This window comes from Callithrix jacchus, chromosome 21 (assembly GCF_049354715.1).
Source record: "Callithrix jacchus isolate 240 chromosome 21, calJac240_pri, whole genome shotgun sequence".
NCBI classification, from domain to species: domain Eukaryota; kingdom Metazoa; phylum Chordata; class Mammalia; order Primates; family Cebidae; genus Callithrix; species Callithrix jacchus.
Window position 1 is genome coordinate 40,776,209 of NC_133522.1, and position 15,729 is coordinate 40,791,937.

At 46.1% G+C, this 15,729-nt stretch overlaps 1 long non-coding RNA gene across 1 annotated transcript; it reads right to left on the reverse strand.

The window, feature by feature from the left end:
• Window positions 1–615: 615 nt before the first annotated feature.
• On the reverse strand, window positions 616–15,507 carry LOC103789640 (uncharacterized). Its single transcript, XR_615850.6, has 6 exons — window positions 15,435–15,507; window positions 12,736–12,806; window positions 11,725–11,805; window positions 9,991–10,161; window positions 881–1,031; window positions 616–789 (listed from the first exon to the last, which is right to left on the reverse strand). It is a non-coding gene; the product is annotated as an uncharacterized LOC103789640 (long non-coding RNA).
• Window positions 15,508–15,729: the final 222 nt, after the last annotated feature.

Consider the following 15,729-nt stretch of genomic DNA (forward strand, 5'->3'; position numbering starts at 1 on the left):
CAAATGGTAAGGCTGTGTTTTCTAGTGTGATAAAGAATGTCTACAGGAGGGGGCGTTCCCCTCTGTCCTGTGGTTTTCTGCTTTGCCACGGAAATACCTTCAAGGACAAGAAAGCCCTTGTCACGCCTAACTTGAACACAAGTTGCTCTTGGTACCTCTCACCTGTTTTCTTTTTGTGAAAACAGAAAGTGCTGGGCACTGCCTCGTGTACTTCAGAAATTGGGGAGAGCTCTTGGACCACTCTGAAACCTTCCCTCTCCAAGACCAGGAGCCCAGTGCTCCCTCTTGGAGCTGAATGAGCCAAGGGCTCAGAGATGGATGAGGAGCTTATGGAAGGGGCAAGGCTCTGGCTCCTGAGCTCTGAGACTCCTGCTTCCTTTCTTGGCTAGCCCTGGCTCCTGGAGCCAGCACACCTTCCTGAGCCCACCTGTTCTCAAGGCCCCTGCCCCAGAAGGTGCCCAAACCTCCTCCATGGCTCCTTGCCTGACCCTGAGGGATGGGGGTGCTGCACATGGTGGGGTAAGAGGTTAAGGAAATGGGGATCTGCTGCTGGTGGAAACACAGAGCTCACTGCTGGACACTCAGGCATCCATGGGGATGACCCCCTATCCTACTGCCAACTTAATTGCTCCTGCATTAATTGCCAAGCAGTCAATAAATCCATCGATTTGATTTCATTGTATAAGTGTATTGAAAACAGTCTGGTGGCCTGGACCAGCCGGTGCCTCTGGCTGGCCAAGTCTCAGACCTTGGACTGCCATCTAGTCTGCGCCTCAGCTGTTTTGCTGGCTCAGAAGAAGAAAAAAGTGATGATTGTACTGTGTATGTTTGTGACTTTTATCACAATGCAGCACTCAGCTCCTCTGTCACCAAAGCCTACCTCTTTCCTGCCTCTTTTTTGGATCCTGGAGGGCTGACTTAAGTGACTCCTTAGTAAAGGAAAGAACCCAGCAGCCTCTCATCAAACAAGTAGGCAGCTTCCATACAGATTCACAGAAAGGTGGCCCAGGAATGACTCTATCCATGTTTTCCTGGTCAGAAAAACCAACCACCAAATCTAAAAAAGAGATTGACCTTGGAGTTCCCAGGAACAGGACTTAAAAGGGTGTGGGGAAGGGGTAAGGAAGAGATAGGGAGGGAGGGAGGGAGGGAGGAAGGGAGGGAGGGAGGAAGGGAGGGAATGGGAGGAGGGAGACTCTGTAGCAGTGGCGGAGGAGATTGTGGCACAAGCCACAGGTGTGTAAGCCCCATAGACCTTCTGGGAAGCTGTGATTTGCTTTGTGAGAGATTTGTGAATAGGGGGAGGTCAGTGGTCCCCAGACCTGCCTGGACACTCTGCCCAGTCTCTAGCCAGCCCTCTCTTGTCATTTCATGTGCCAAATCATTTAAAATGTATATAGTAGTATATACTTACCATTTGGATACATTTTCCCTAAAGCGTGGACTGAACTAAGATAAAAGAAAAAAACACAAGTTATTTTCATAAGGTTCTTTGCATCTTCACTGTCTGTCACTGACTGAGCTGCAGAGGCCCGTTTCTGGTCACAAGATTCCTTCTCATGATCTCAGGATTGTCCACATTTGGAGCCAAGAAAGAGAAAATGAGATAAGAAGGTGCCTAGAGTTCTTGGGCAGTGCTGAGCAGCAGGGCTCGCTTTGCTTCCACCAGTGTCTTTCAGTGGCTTCTTCTTGTTCTTCTGTTGTCACAGCTCACAAAAGACTTACTGGTCCCAAAAGACAGTATTGTTCAAAAGAAAAACTTCAGATCATTTCGTGGTAGTTCAGGTGCCGAGCAAGCCTCTCTGCCACATACTTTGGCATATTTTCACCAGCTTGGCAAGAAAAAGAAGAATTTGTTGTCTCGAGTACCATACTGGAATGCATAAAGATTGAAAAGAAGGCAACAGAGATGCTCTTGCCTTTAAAAAATGTGCAATTACAATGAGGAAATAGAATTATGGCCAGAAAGAGACCCAAGAACACATGTCATGGAAACCAAACAGGTAAGTGAGTGAAGTATACACTTAAGAACGTTTGCAGAGTTGCTGAGGCCGAAAAGCTGCTACCACAAACGAAGTGATAAGAGTGACGATGCACGTTTGCATAGCACTTCACAGTGTGCAAAGCCTGCACAAGCACTGTGTTGTTCCAGGGGTCACGGGTGTGTGCCACCAATGGATGAGGATGTCGTGACAGCAACGAGGTGGCTGCCATCTTGCCTGGTGGTCATGCAGGGGTCTTATTTGCTTCTCCCTTATGAGTAAAGGGTGTGGGCCACCACAGGGACTTCGTTCTGCCAACTTTGAGGGCCTTGCCCCATCTATGGGGGCAGAATTCCCCAGCTGGAGATTTGGCAGCTTAAAGGCTTGCTGATGGCAGTGGTAGATGGAGGGAAGGGTGATGCTGGAGGCTCATCTGCCTTGAGTGTTTCATCCGAAAACTAAAAACTTGGGCCAGATTGGTGGGTTTTCATCCATATGAGACCCATCAGGATCCATATGAGAATCATCAGTGTAGCTGTAAAAAGCACCGGTGCCCACACCGCACTTCAGACCAGCTGAATGAGAGTCTCTGGGCTTGAGCACTGGTGTTGTTAAACTCTCCTTAGGTGATTCTCAGGGGCAGCAGGATTAACAGCCATTGGCTGGGTGCTCTCTAAAGTGACTTTTAACTCTGCCTAATGTCTTGGGGCTGGGTTATAACAGCCTCTGGTGGACCTGGCAGTGACAGAAATGATGGAGAAGGCTGCACGTACCAACCATCTCTACTCTTGGGGAAGTTGGTTGAGATTATCTCTGGGCACACATATAAAACCCAGTGTACCGGATTATACAGAGTCCCTTCAAAATTCGTGCCTACCCACACGTATGTTCATTGCGGCACTGTTTACAATAGTAAAGACCTGGAACCAACCCAAATGCCCATCGATGATTGACTGGACAAGGAAAATGGGGCACATATACACCATAGAATACCATGCAGCCATAAAAAACGATGAGTTCGTGTCCTTTGTAGGGACATGGATGAATCTGGAAACGATTGTTCTCAGCAAACTGACACAAGAACAGAAAATCAATCACTTCATGTTCTCACTCATAGGCAGGTGTTGAACAATGAGAACACATGGACACAGGGAGGGGAGCATCGCACACTGGGTTCTTTTGGGGAGGAATAAGGGAGTGACAGTGGAGGGTGGGGAGGTTGGGGAGGGATAACATGGGGAGAAATGCCAGATATAGGTGACAGGGGGATGGAGGTAGCAAACCACATTGCCATGTATGTACCTATGCAACAATCCTGCATGATCTGCACATGTACCCCAGAACCTAAGTACAACAACAACAACAAAACATTCACACCTACCCGAAGCCTCCAAACTTGACCTCATTTGGAAAAAGGGTCTTTGCCGAGGTAACTGATTAAGTTCAGATGAGGTCATACTGGATTAAAGAGGGCACTAAGTCCAATGTGACGGGTGCCCTCAGAGGAAGAGAAGACGTACAGACACACAGAGGAGAAGGCCCTGTGGGAAGAGAGGAGGAGGCTGGAGTGAGGCAGCCACAGCCAAGGAAGGGCCAGTGATGGTCAGCAACCCTCAGGAGCTGGGAGAGGCGAGGAAACGTTCTTCCTTCCAGCCTGGGAAGGGAGCGTGGCCCTGCTGATACCTGGATTTGAGACTTCTGGCCTCCAGTTCAGTGAGAAGATAATGCATTTCTGTTGCTTTAAGTCACCCAGTCTGTGGTATTTTGTTACTGCAGCCACAGGAAACTAAGCCATCCAGTAAGGTTTGGGTCTCAGGACAGCTGAATCACCTTGTCATTGCTTAGCAATGAAAGATGCTAGAGCTGTATAGCACAGCTCGCACGAGAAGAAAGCTGGGCTGTCGGGAGAGCTGTGCCTTGTTTCCAGGTAGAGCAAGGACATCTGGGTTCAGACTGAGGCGAGACCCGACATGAACGCCTTGTTGGAGAGCAATGGCGATTGACCCGCAGGCAGCCGTTGGCTCATTCTGTGTGCTGCAGGAAAGGTGAGCAGATGGAGAGTAGCTCAAAGACTGCAGTTTGGGTCTTGCCTCTGTTACTTCTGGCTGCGTGGCTTCGGGAAAAACAGCTCATGTCTCTGGACTTCGGTTCCTCATATGTCAAATACAGGAACTAGATGACATAATCTGCCATGCAGTTTCCAACGACTAAGTTCTAAACCCTGAGTCAGAGAGAGACAGGTTTGGCATCATCTATAACTTGTAATAGTCCCCCAGGCACAGGAATGCACATGCTCCTTGCGGCTCATGCCCCAGGTCTGATTCTGAGTTCAGACATTGGTAGCCACTTGCTTTAGGGATTTTTGGGGACATGCTGCTTTCTGTTCAGCTATTCCCAAATTTAGGACATTTCTGAAGTCTGTGACTAAATTAGCAATGTCTAATCATCTGATCATCTAACATAAAAGGATTAATCACCCACAAGATCTAATGAGCTTTTTTTTCTAGAAGACATTTTACATGATCAACCAGACCTTCGATGACCCCAACAGCCAGAGATCTTATGATCCTTTCCCAGGACCCCACCCCCCGCCTCTCATCCATGCAGCAGTCTACCAGGCCCACGTGTAAAACAAGCCCCAACTTTGAGGATTCCCCTTGAGGGGAAAAGAGGGTCCAGAGAATATGAATGTGGAGAAAATGTGGGTACGTTTCCTCCCTGCAATTCCTAGGATGTTGCATTATTTTTCTGTCATGTAACCACAAATTTAGTGGCTTAAAACAACCTGCATTTCTCATCCTGCATCTTCCATGGGTCAGGAATCTAGACAAGGAGTCTCTGGGGCTTTTGCTCAGGGAGTCACTGGCTAAACTCAAGGTCAGCCCAGGGTTGTGGTTCTGATGTGAGACTTGATGTCTGCTACCAAGCCCACTGGTTGCTGACAGAATTCTGCTCTTTGCATTTGTAGGGCTGAGGGCCTCAGCTCTGAGAGACCACTCCCTGGCCACACAGCCTTCTTCATAACATGGCAGTTTGCTTCTTCAGGGCCGATGGGAGAATGTCTCTGCTGCCTCAAATCTTTCCAACTTTCTCCGTGTCTGACTTCTAGACATTCTTTCAAAGGCTCACATGATGAGAGGACTATCCCAGGATAGTCCCCATTTTGATTAACTTAAAGTCAACTGATGAAGTCAGGTGGATATGGGATAGTTTCCCAAAACAAAGGCAGCTGATCAGGGACTTTACTGACATGTGTGAAATCCCTTCCCCTTTGCCCTGTAATCTCAGGAGAGGAATTCCATCGTGTTCATAGGTCCTACCCACCCTTGAGCATGGGAGAGTTACACAGGGCTTGAACACCAAGGCCTAGGAATCTTGGGGTCATCTTCAAAGTATCCTGCTATAGGTGAGTTTGGGGATCTGTGGTAGCCCTTCCAGGGGAAGTTGCCATCATCAATACACAAACCAGGGCTGAGATCAACCTCACTTTTCAGGGGGCTCCAGGCCTTACCCTCGCATCAGGTGTCTGCTGCATATCTTCTTGGCAAGTTTCCCTGAGACACTTTTACTCCTTATCCTTAGGCTCAAACACCTGTGGAGCGGGAAGTACGGCATTTCCGCGAAGTCCTCTTGACTTGAGTCCCAGGTCCCTCTGACAAAGCAGGAGTTTGTTGACCTTCTAGTCCTGGCACCAAATGTACCTGTTTACTCAGCTTTTGCCAAAGGGTGGAGAGAGAGGGTGGGGAAGAAGGAAGGGCTCATTTGCAGTGGGTCAATGAAATGCTTTGTTATAATTTTGCTCCATGTAGTGCAGGTGGCCAAGTGTCCTGGGTACAAGGTAGACAGATTTCTCCCCCTTGGTCTTCCCCGCATTCAGCCCCCAGCCAGTGGTACGCATTCAAAACAATCATAGAAATAATAAAGGTCACAGTTTCTGCTGTGGTAGGAAAGGTTATCTTTAGAAAGAAGAAAATAAGCTGGGAGGAGTTACATAGAGTTTAGAAAAACAAAACAGACACCAATTCTTTTTTTTTTTTTTGAGACAGAGTTTCGCTCTTGTTACCCAGGCTGGAGTGCAATGGCACGATCTCGGCTCACCGCAACCTCCGCCTCCTGGGTTCAGGCAATTCTCCTGCCTCACCTCCTGAGTAGCTGGGAGTACAGGCATGCGCCACCGTGCCCAGCTAATTTTTTGTATTTTTAGTAGAGACGGGGTTTCACCATGTTGACCAGGATGGTCTTGATCTCTTGACCTCGTGATCCACCCGCCTCGGCCTCCCAAAGTGCTGGGATTACAGGCTTGAGCCACCACGCCCAGCCTCCAATTCTTATTCTCTTGCAGTTTCATTCCGTGTTACTCATCAATGCCTGTCTGATGCTTTCATGTCTTGATGCGTCTTTTATTGTCTATCTTTTGGTCATGGATACTCTTGGATAATCTATCCACACCAAGCATAGTTTTTCAAGTGACAAGATTTGTGGGGGTAATGGACTGGATTTCTCTCACTTGTGTTAAGCCTATGGAATTTTTGTTTGTTTGCTTTTATTTTTATTTTTTAAGGTGGAGTCTTGCTCTGTCACCCAGGCTGGAGTGAAGTGGTGTAATCTCAGCTCACTGCCACCTCCACCTCCCAGGTTCAAGCGATTCTCCTACCTCAGCCTCCTGAGTAGCTGGCATTACAAGTGTGCACCATCATGTCCAGCAAATTTTTATATTTTTAATAGAGACAGGGTTTCATTATGTTGGTCAGTCTGGTTTTGAACTTCTGGCCTCAAGTGATCCTCCTACCTTGACCTCTCAAAGTGTTGGGATTACAGGCGTGAGCCACTACGACTGGCTAAGTCTAAGGATTTTAAATCATGGGGACATGAAAGTCTCTGTCAAAATGAGAATGCTGAGTTGGAAGTGGAGGCAAAAATGTCACTCTGGGTTTGTGTGGACACAAGAACCAAGAGAGGCCTCCTTGTGCAATGAAATATGTCAGAGCAGACGCTACATGGCCAGAGATCTAGTCCTAAGACCTCAGACTTCTTACTGCCAAATGAGAAACTTGGCCCACACATTGTCTCCGAAGTTCTTTTATAGCAGTAAAATGCTTTGGTTCTATATGACACACAATTCTCCACACAGCCTGTGTAGCTATGTCACAACTTCACAACTTTCATAAAGGGCACTTTCAAATAAGTCACGAACATCTCACGGCAGGAAGAGAGGGCAGGTGACCAGCTCTCAAGTTTGGGTTGGTTTGCCGATTTTCTCCAGAAAATCATCTCCCGGGGACCGATTTTAATAATGTAATGTCATTATGTCTTAAAAAATTAAAATTTAAAAAGTATTATTTACCATTCTGTTCTTGAGCTGTTATGTTGTGGGAACCAGATGACATTTTTGTTTTGTTTTGAGAGAGATTGAAACAATCAAGGCAGTCTTTGTTCTCAGTAATTCTCTCATTAGTAATGTTGAATGCGATAAAAGCAGTTTCCTTGGTGAGAAATGAATATATAATTTCAACCACAGTGTGTCTTCGAAGATAAAATGATTCCCATCTGTCTATCTGCATTAATAAGAACACTTTCTGGGCTTCCCTGTGAATGTCGTCCTCACAGAGGAACATGTTCCCAGCTTGTCCTGAGGACCAGACCCAAGAAATGTTCTCCACGAGTATACATAGATTTGACTGGGCTCTGTAAGAAGCTTCTGGACGGGAGTAATTACAAGACACTGAAATGGCTGAAATGAGGGGGAGTGATGTTTCCTCACAGGAGATCTTGATAACGGAGGCATCTCCCCTCTCCGAGATCTCCTATGTTGGACCTGTCTGGCAGCCAGAGAACTGGTTAGATCACCGATCAAGGTGTTATCAGTGATGTTGCTTTTCTGTGAAAGAGCTTCTGCTCAGTATTTCTGAGAATTCTGACAATCCATTCTTCTATTTCAAAGAGGAGAAGCTTTTGAAACACACTGGCACTCACAGGCAAAATTTGGAAGGCTACCTTCAGGGACCACCACGTTAGTAATGCCAAGGCAGGGGCCTTTTGCACTTGGAAAACTAGGCTTCTCTGCTATGTGAAGCCCTTGAGGTGTTTTCTTGATGGGCTCGATAGTGCAGGGGTGATTTGCCACCCCAGGAAATCCAGTCCTTACCCCCTGAGATCACTGTTTGCTCAAGAGAGTCTGGCCAGTCCGGGCCTTCTCCCACACTGTGGACAAGCATGGATCTTGAACTCAGAGCCTGATTATTAGCTAATGCCTGAAGCTCCTTTTTGTGGCATCACATAATATCAGGAGAATGGCAGGTCCCAGCTGCCCACTTTCCCTGTCCCCATCCTCAGGCCTTCAGGGGGTACTGTTTATACATGTGCATGTGTGTATGACAATATGAAACATGAATTTCAGATCCCCTCCTCATAAATGGAGAAGGACGTTGAAGTGGAAGAGAATCAAGGAACAGGGTTTAGCATCAGTGAGAGTGGCAAGATGACTCAGTCTTGGATTTTTAATCAAGGGATCTTAGCAGAGAACAGCGTATCCTTTGTTGGGCAGAAAATAAAAATGCAAAACAGAAGCCAGTAGAGATTTAATAAACAGAGCAATCAGTAGGACTTGGCAGGCAGATGTGCACACAATGGCTGCTTTAACCTGGTAGGGATGAGCCTTGGTGCGATGGTGAGTGTTGGCTTCCACTGACACTGTCTCGAGTTGACCCAGGAGTCAATGAAGAACATTTTGGATCAATTTGGACAATTGTCCGCAAGCAGGAATCCCACAGTGTTCACTCTCTTCAAGGAACGTTTAAAACAATAGAAAGAGTTATTCAGGGATAAAGCATTTTCCTTTTTCAAACGCTTTCAATGGTTGGCTCCCCTTATTTGGGTGAGGCATGTGAGTGTGGTTATTGTGGGTACGGAGGCTAAACAGTTGTGGATGTTTCTTCAAGACCAATCTTACCAGTCTCACTCCGTCTTTCTTCCTTCTACCTCCTGAACTGGGACTCAAAATGACTGGGCAAAGCATTGCATGGCCTTGGGCAAATAGTCTGATTTTGCTGAATCTCAACTTAGCTGGAAGAAACGTTTTCTACCCAGCTCTTAGAACTGTTATCAGAATGAATGGTAAAGTGCATAAAAATTGGAAATACTAGGTACAAGCAAAGATGATCGTGTTTTCTCCTGGTTTTGGGCTAGGTTTTTGTATACAATAAGCATTTTCCATTAGAAGCGATTGACACCAACGCAGAGCCATCAACAGGAGGAGAATTTGCGTTTGGACAACTCCTTGAAGGATGAAGAAACAGGCTTCAGGAGGCAGAGCAGCTTTACGGACAGAGAGTTGAGTGGAAGAATCAGGTCAGTCTGTTGTGGAGGGGGCCTTGAATAGGCTCCTTTTTTTCCTCAAGGCCAACAGGAATCACACCTGTCTTTGTGAGTTTGCAAGAGGAAATGGAAGAAAAATCGTCTTGACTTTGTCTAAGCAACAGTGCCAAGGGGTGCTATCTCACTCCAAAATATTTTTAACGTTCACTGCCTAGCTCTGTCCCAGATGCCATTTGTCCCTGAAAAACCTTCTCAGGAAGATCCCCTTGACTTGGGAGTCTGGAATGAGCTTCTCTTTAAGATCAGGTTACTTCTGAAGTCATAGCCAAGCACATGGCTTTCACCGTTGTATCATCTAGATTGTGATTCACTATTAAAAATGACCAGAAATCTTTAGAGAAATCATGTATTAGGCTGGTGCAAAAGTAATTGCGGTTTTGCCATCTCTTTTCATGGCAAAGCAGACAAAGCAGCTGGGACTGTATCAGAGAACGCATAGGAAAGCAAGGCGTAACACGTGTGTTCATTATGTTGATGGTTATCTGGTTAGCCATGAACTTTCTAAATTAATTGAGAAACTTTTTAAAGTACCAGAAGAGAGATGGGCAGCGACCAAGAGGAAATGTTTAAGACCAAAGAACAACAACCCTACTTTTAACTCGCTCACTTAACAGTTGAGAGCCACATGACTCACCTCCCAGAAATGGCTTTTGTGTCCAGGAGCTCCAGGCCCTGAAGGGTGTTGCTTTACTTTTCTAAAGCAACAGTGGCAGGCTTCTTACCGGGCTATGTGCCAAGAATGGCGGAGCTGGGTCTCAGTCGATGGCAGGGCTTGCAGGCAAGTCAGCAGCCGAACTGTGGAAATCTGGCTCAACACAAAAGTGAAGGATGGGTCTTACATGAAATGCACTGAGTGGCGGTGTCAAGAATGCCAAGGCCCTCATTGTTACCATATCATCTTCTGAAGACAGCTGTGGGGCTGGCTTGTCAATATCTCTGTATGTCAATATTCCATATTTTCCCTTACCCTTTGAGGATATGGAACCAATCCTGGTAATTCTCCCCACTTGAACATGCCCGAGGACTGATACCTCTTCATATACTCCGTCATGGGTGAAGATTCCATTCTTGAGGGAAACCCCTGCTTGGAGACGCCAAAGATCAAAACAAAGGGACAATATTTTGATCCATTCTAGAGGCAGGGAAGGACCTGTTGGCTACATCTGGTCCCGAGATCATCTCTCGTGGGACATTGGCCATGGAGCCAACACTGGGTTCTGTGGAGCCTGCCACTTCAGCTTCCTCAAAAAAATCCTTCATTTTCTGTTCTTGTGTCAGTTTGCTGAGGATGATGTTCTCCAGATTCATCCATGTCCCTACAAACACCGCATATTCTCACTCATAGGTGGGTGATGAAAAATGAGAACACATGGACACAGAAAGGGGAGTACTAAACACTGGGGTCTATTGGGGGGAAAAGGGGAGGGCCAGTGGGAGGGGGAGGAGGGGAGGGATAGCCTGGGGAGAAATGCCAAATGTGGGTGAAGGGGAGAAGAAAAGCAAAGCACACTGCCATGTGTGTACCTACGCAACTGTCTTGCATGCTCTGCTCATGTACCCCAAAACCTATAATCCAATAAAAAATTAAAAAAAATAAAATAAAATAAAATAAATAGAAATAGGAAAAGAAAAAAAAAAAATCCTTCAGGACTTGGAGCACAGGGACAGCAGCTCAACTTAGATCAGGCGCTGAGTCCTTGCTAGAGTCTGGTCTGGACCCTTCAACAGGATCTTCTGCCCCGGGAGTTTCCTGAGTCCTGACCTCAGTTTTCTCCTCTTTTACTGAGTTCTTTCCTGGCGCTTCACTTGGAGCTGATCTCTTTGAGTTCACGATTTGAAAAGTGATTGTTGGCCGGGTGTGGTGGCTCACGCCTGTAATCCCAGCACTTTGGGAGGCTGAGGCGGGTGGATCATGAGGTCAAGAGATCGAGACCATCTTGGTCAACATGGTGAGACCCTGTCTCTACTAAAAATACAAAAAATTAGCTGGGCATGGTGGCGCATGCCTGTAATCCTAGCTACGCGGGAGGCTGAGGCAGGAGAATTGCCTGAACCCAGGAGGCGGAGGTTGTGGTGAGCCGAGATCACGCTATTGCACTCCAGCCTGGGTCACAAGAGCGAAACTCAGTCTCAAAAAAAAAAAAGTGATTGTTGTTCTGACTGGTGCTGCCTGAGATTTCATGAAGACAGTAGCACTGCAGATGAACAAGGAGGTACGTTAGACCTTTTCTGCTCAGATAACTTTGGAGAGAAAGGTGACATTAGCAATCACACAAGGCAAATTTCAGCTGAAGAAGCCCAGAGAGCATAAACTACTTGCCCTAAGACCCTCAGCCACATGCGGCAATGCTGGGACTGGTATCCAAACCTCGTGATTCGTGGTTGATCACCACGCATGCATGGATGGGGTTCTCGAAACGTGGTCCTTGGACCAGCAGCATCAGATCTCCTGGGAACACACTAGAAATGGAAATTATCAAGCTCCATCCAGACCTACTGAGTCAGCAGCTCTGCAAGCTGTATTTTAACCAGCACTGTAGGGAATTCAAATGCTTGCTATGGTGTGAGAGACAGTGCTCTGTGCTGTGCTAAATCAAACTTGTTGAGGGACAATTCGGTATTTTTCATCATTTGTAGAAGAGTTTAGTGCTGAACAATCATTTCTATCACACTTGATTCTTTTTTTTTTTTTGAGACAGAGTCTCACTCTGTCACCAGGCGCCAGGCTGAAGTGCAGTGGCACAATCTCGGCTCACTGCAACCTCCACCTCCCGGGTTAAAGCAATTCTCCTGCCTCAGCCTCCCGAGTAGCTGGGACTATAGACACACGCCACCACATCCAGCTAATTTTTGTATTTTTAGAAGAGATGGGGTTTTACCATGTTGGCCAGGATGGTCTCAATCTCTTGACCTTGTGATCCGCCAGCCTGGGCCTCCCAAAGTGCTGGGATTACAGGCTCACACTTGATTCTTTTATTCATTTATGTACTTATTCTCAAATGCTCATTTCCATATTAGGCACCGTATGGATCAGAAGGGCATACTGAACAAAAATCCTTCCTTCAAGGAGCCGAAAGTCACGACACAGACAGAAGCTCTGGTACTGAGAAGTAAGGCAGAATATGATGGAATCTTTGAATGATGCAGATACCAAGGGCAAGATGAGTTTGGTAATGCTTTGGGCTACAGAGATGAGGTTGGAAATGTCAATAGGAGAAGAGAATTAGCAACCAGGTGGTAGAAATGGGCCTGGTAAGTTGCAGAAAGAATAAGGAGATTGGTCAGGTTAGAGGAGAGGTCTTGTTCTCCAGAAGGAGACTTACAAGAAGTTCTGAGACTGAATTTCTCCCTGAATTAGGAGGACCCCCAAGGTACTTACCTCAGTGACCGAAGAGAAGGGATGGTTTGTCGTAGATCCACTGCTCAGTGATTGACTCTGGAAGCATCTGTCTGGTAAGGAGGGCAAGAGGAAATATTTTCAGACTTTACTCTGGTACAAGCCTCAAGCAATTTGTCATGACTCAGGTGCTTGGGAAACAAGTGTGCTCCCGGGACAGCTTGACATGTCACTCAGCAGCCTCCTTGGGCCAAGCTGTTCTTTTAAAGGGAGAGTTTTGGGTTGACTCTGAATGTGGAAGAGTCCAAAAACAGCAAGTGACAACAGACGGTTGAGTCATGAGTGCATGTCACATCCAGGCCAGTCCTTGCTTCCAAGCATGAAGCAGACTGTGGCGTGGATTGACGTTTTCTCATTATAGCCATAAATTCTCTGTGGCCCATTTTCACTGCCTCTATCATTTTATGGACCTGTATAGCTGCATGGAAATTAAATTGATATTTATTATAAGGCACCACAAAATCCCCAAAGGCCTTCTAGGTTGCCCAGGAAAAGCACCTTTGCAGCATCCAACTCCAGCATATTTTATTATGGTTAAGTTTCTGAAACATAATGCACTTGTGATATATATGAAAAATATAGTTATCATAATTTTTTATTCATCAGGAAACTTTGTTTTCAACCATGCTGGATAAGAGAGGACTTATTACAGGCACAACTATGCATTCTTTTTTAAAATAATCTTAGCTAGCATTGATTTAGTAACATCATGGGCCCTCTACGCCTACTTAAAATTCATCACCTGTGTCATGCCCACAATTATCCTTTGAAGGAGGTATTATTGTTGCCTCCACCTTACAGGTGAGCAAACGGAATCACAGAGAGGACAAACAATATCTTCAAAGCCATGAAGAAAATAAGCAGTGAAGACTGGATTATACATACACATGTGCACACACACACACACACACACACACACACACACCACTCATAGTCATGGTGGAAGACAGAATAGTATGTGGCAAAGAGGTAGGAATTTCAAGCTAACATCTGGCAACTGACAGGCTGAGCAAGTTTGGGAAACCACTTTTAAACCCTGAAATATTGGTTGCCTAATCAATAACATAGACGCCCTGGCTCATAGGTTAATTTCAAGGAATTAATGAGATATGCTGAAAAGTTTTGTTCTATAAACTAACCCCCCAGCAGCTGTATCCAAAAACTGGATTTCTACTGGCAGGTCTTGAATATAGGCTCAGCCTCAGATTTTTCTGCTCTGACTCCCTTTTGCCAAATTGAATGGGTCAATTATGCTCCTAACCCATCAGTGCTTAGTTAATGATACGTAATCATCATCTGGCCAGGTGACCTGGTAGCTTAATTAACCAGCAGTTTGACCGGACCTTTGTGGAGTGCCAGGTGACGCAGACTTGGACTCACTCAGTGCTCTGACAGATGGACACCAGCATCCCTGAAAATAAGGACGTCTTGTCTTTGGGTCTGTGTGTTTGGTTACTCAGTTGCTTCTCTGCTCTGTGGAAGTCACATTTTCCTCTATTTCTCCAACAGTCCCTGCAGCCGGTGGGTCAGGCCCTGGGGGCACCATGGTTTCACAGCCTTGCTTTTTCCAGCATCTGGTATCTCAGGAAGCCATGGACTAACTCCCTTGGCACCTCCCACCCCTACTGCCCTATACTTGGTGGCTTCTAGCTTTTGATGAATTCAGGGAAATAGGGATTCCCGTGAGCCCATGGTTTTTTATGGCTCACAGTTTACACCTGGAATACATATTTGCACTCCAGCTGTCCAAAATGAGCAGCACTTTGGAAATACTCTCTTGTTTTGAGACTCTCTTGCTCTATTACCAGGCTGGAGTGCAGTAGCACTATCTTGGCTCACTGCAACCTCTACCTCCTGGGTTCCAGCGATTCTCCTGCCTCAGCCTCCTGAGTAGCTGGGGCTACAGGCATGGGTCATCATGCCCAGCTAATTTTTTGTATTTTTAGAAGAGACAGGGTTTCACCATGTTGGCCAGGATGGTCTCAATGTCTTGACCTTGTGATCTGCCTGCCTCGGCCTGCCAAAGTGCTGGGATTACAGGTGCTGGCCACTGCGCCCGTTAATGGCTCCTGTCTGAATTCCAAATGTCTCCCTGAGTTTGCTTTAGAGACAGAGGGGAGAATTATTGAATTAACAATGATTCCCCAATGAAACCCCCCTATGGAATTTGCAATATAGCGATTATGACAAATAGGCCTTTGATTGTGGTAAAATACACGTAACATAACTTTACCATTATTGACATTTAGTCCATTCACAATGTTGTGCAACCCTCACCACTGCCTGGTTCCACAACATTCTCATCACCCCTAAAGGAAACCCTGTACCCATTAAACGGTCCATCTCCATTCCTCCTCCTCCTGGACTCTGGCAACCACGAATCTGCCTTCTGTCTTTAGAGATTTGCCTATTCTGGATATTTTCAGGGAAGGAAGATCAGTTTGTTCATTGAAAATTCTCAACATGCTATACATTCACATTGCTTCAACATCTAAAAGTCCAAAAGGGTTTCCTTTCTTTTACTTCTCCCCATCGGCCTGGGCTCCCTTCCCACAGATGACTTGTTTGTGGAGGCACATGTATTCTAGAACACGTGGTTCCATGCAAGCAAATATGACACACATTCTTATCTCCCCCTTTTATCACATGAAAAGTAACATCCTATACACAATATTCTGTACCTTGTTTTTCAGTCACCTTACAAAATGTCCTGAAACTTCTGTCCCCATCAGTACACAGAGCACGTCCTCATTCCTTTTTATAGCCACATAGTAGTTGTTTGGATCTACCGTGCTTTATTTAACTCATGCTTTCTTGATGTACATCTCGGTTTCTTTCCAAGTGTTTGCCATTACCAGCAAAGCTGCCATGAATTATCTCAGACGCATGTCATCTTAAAAGTGGCTCGGCAGCACAAATTCCCAGGAGATGAATGACTGGTCAGAGGGCATGTGGATTTGTAGTTTTGTAACTGTC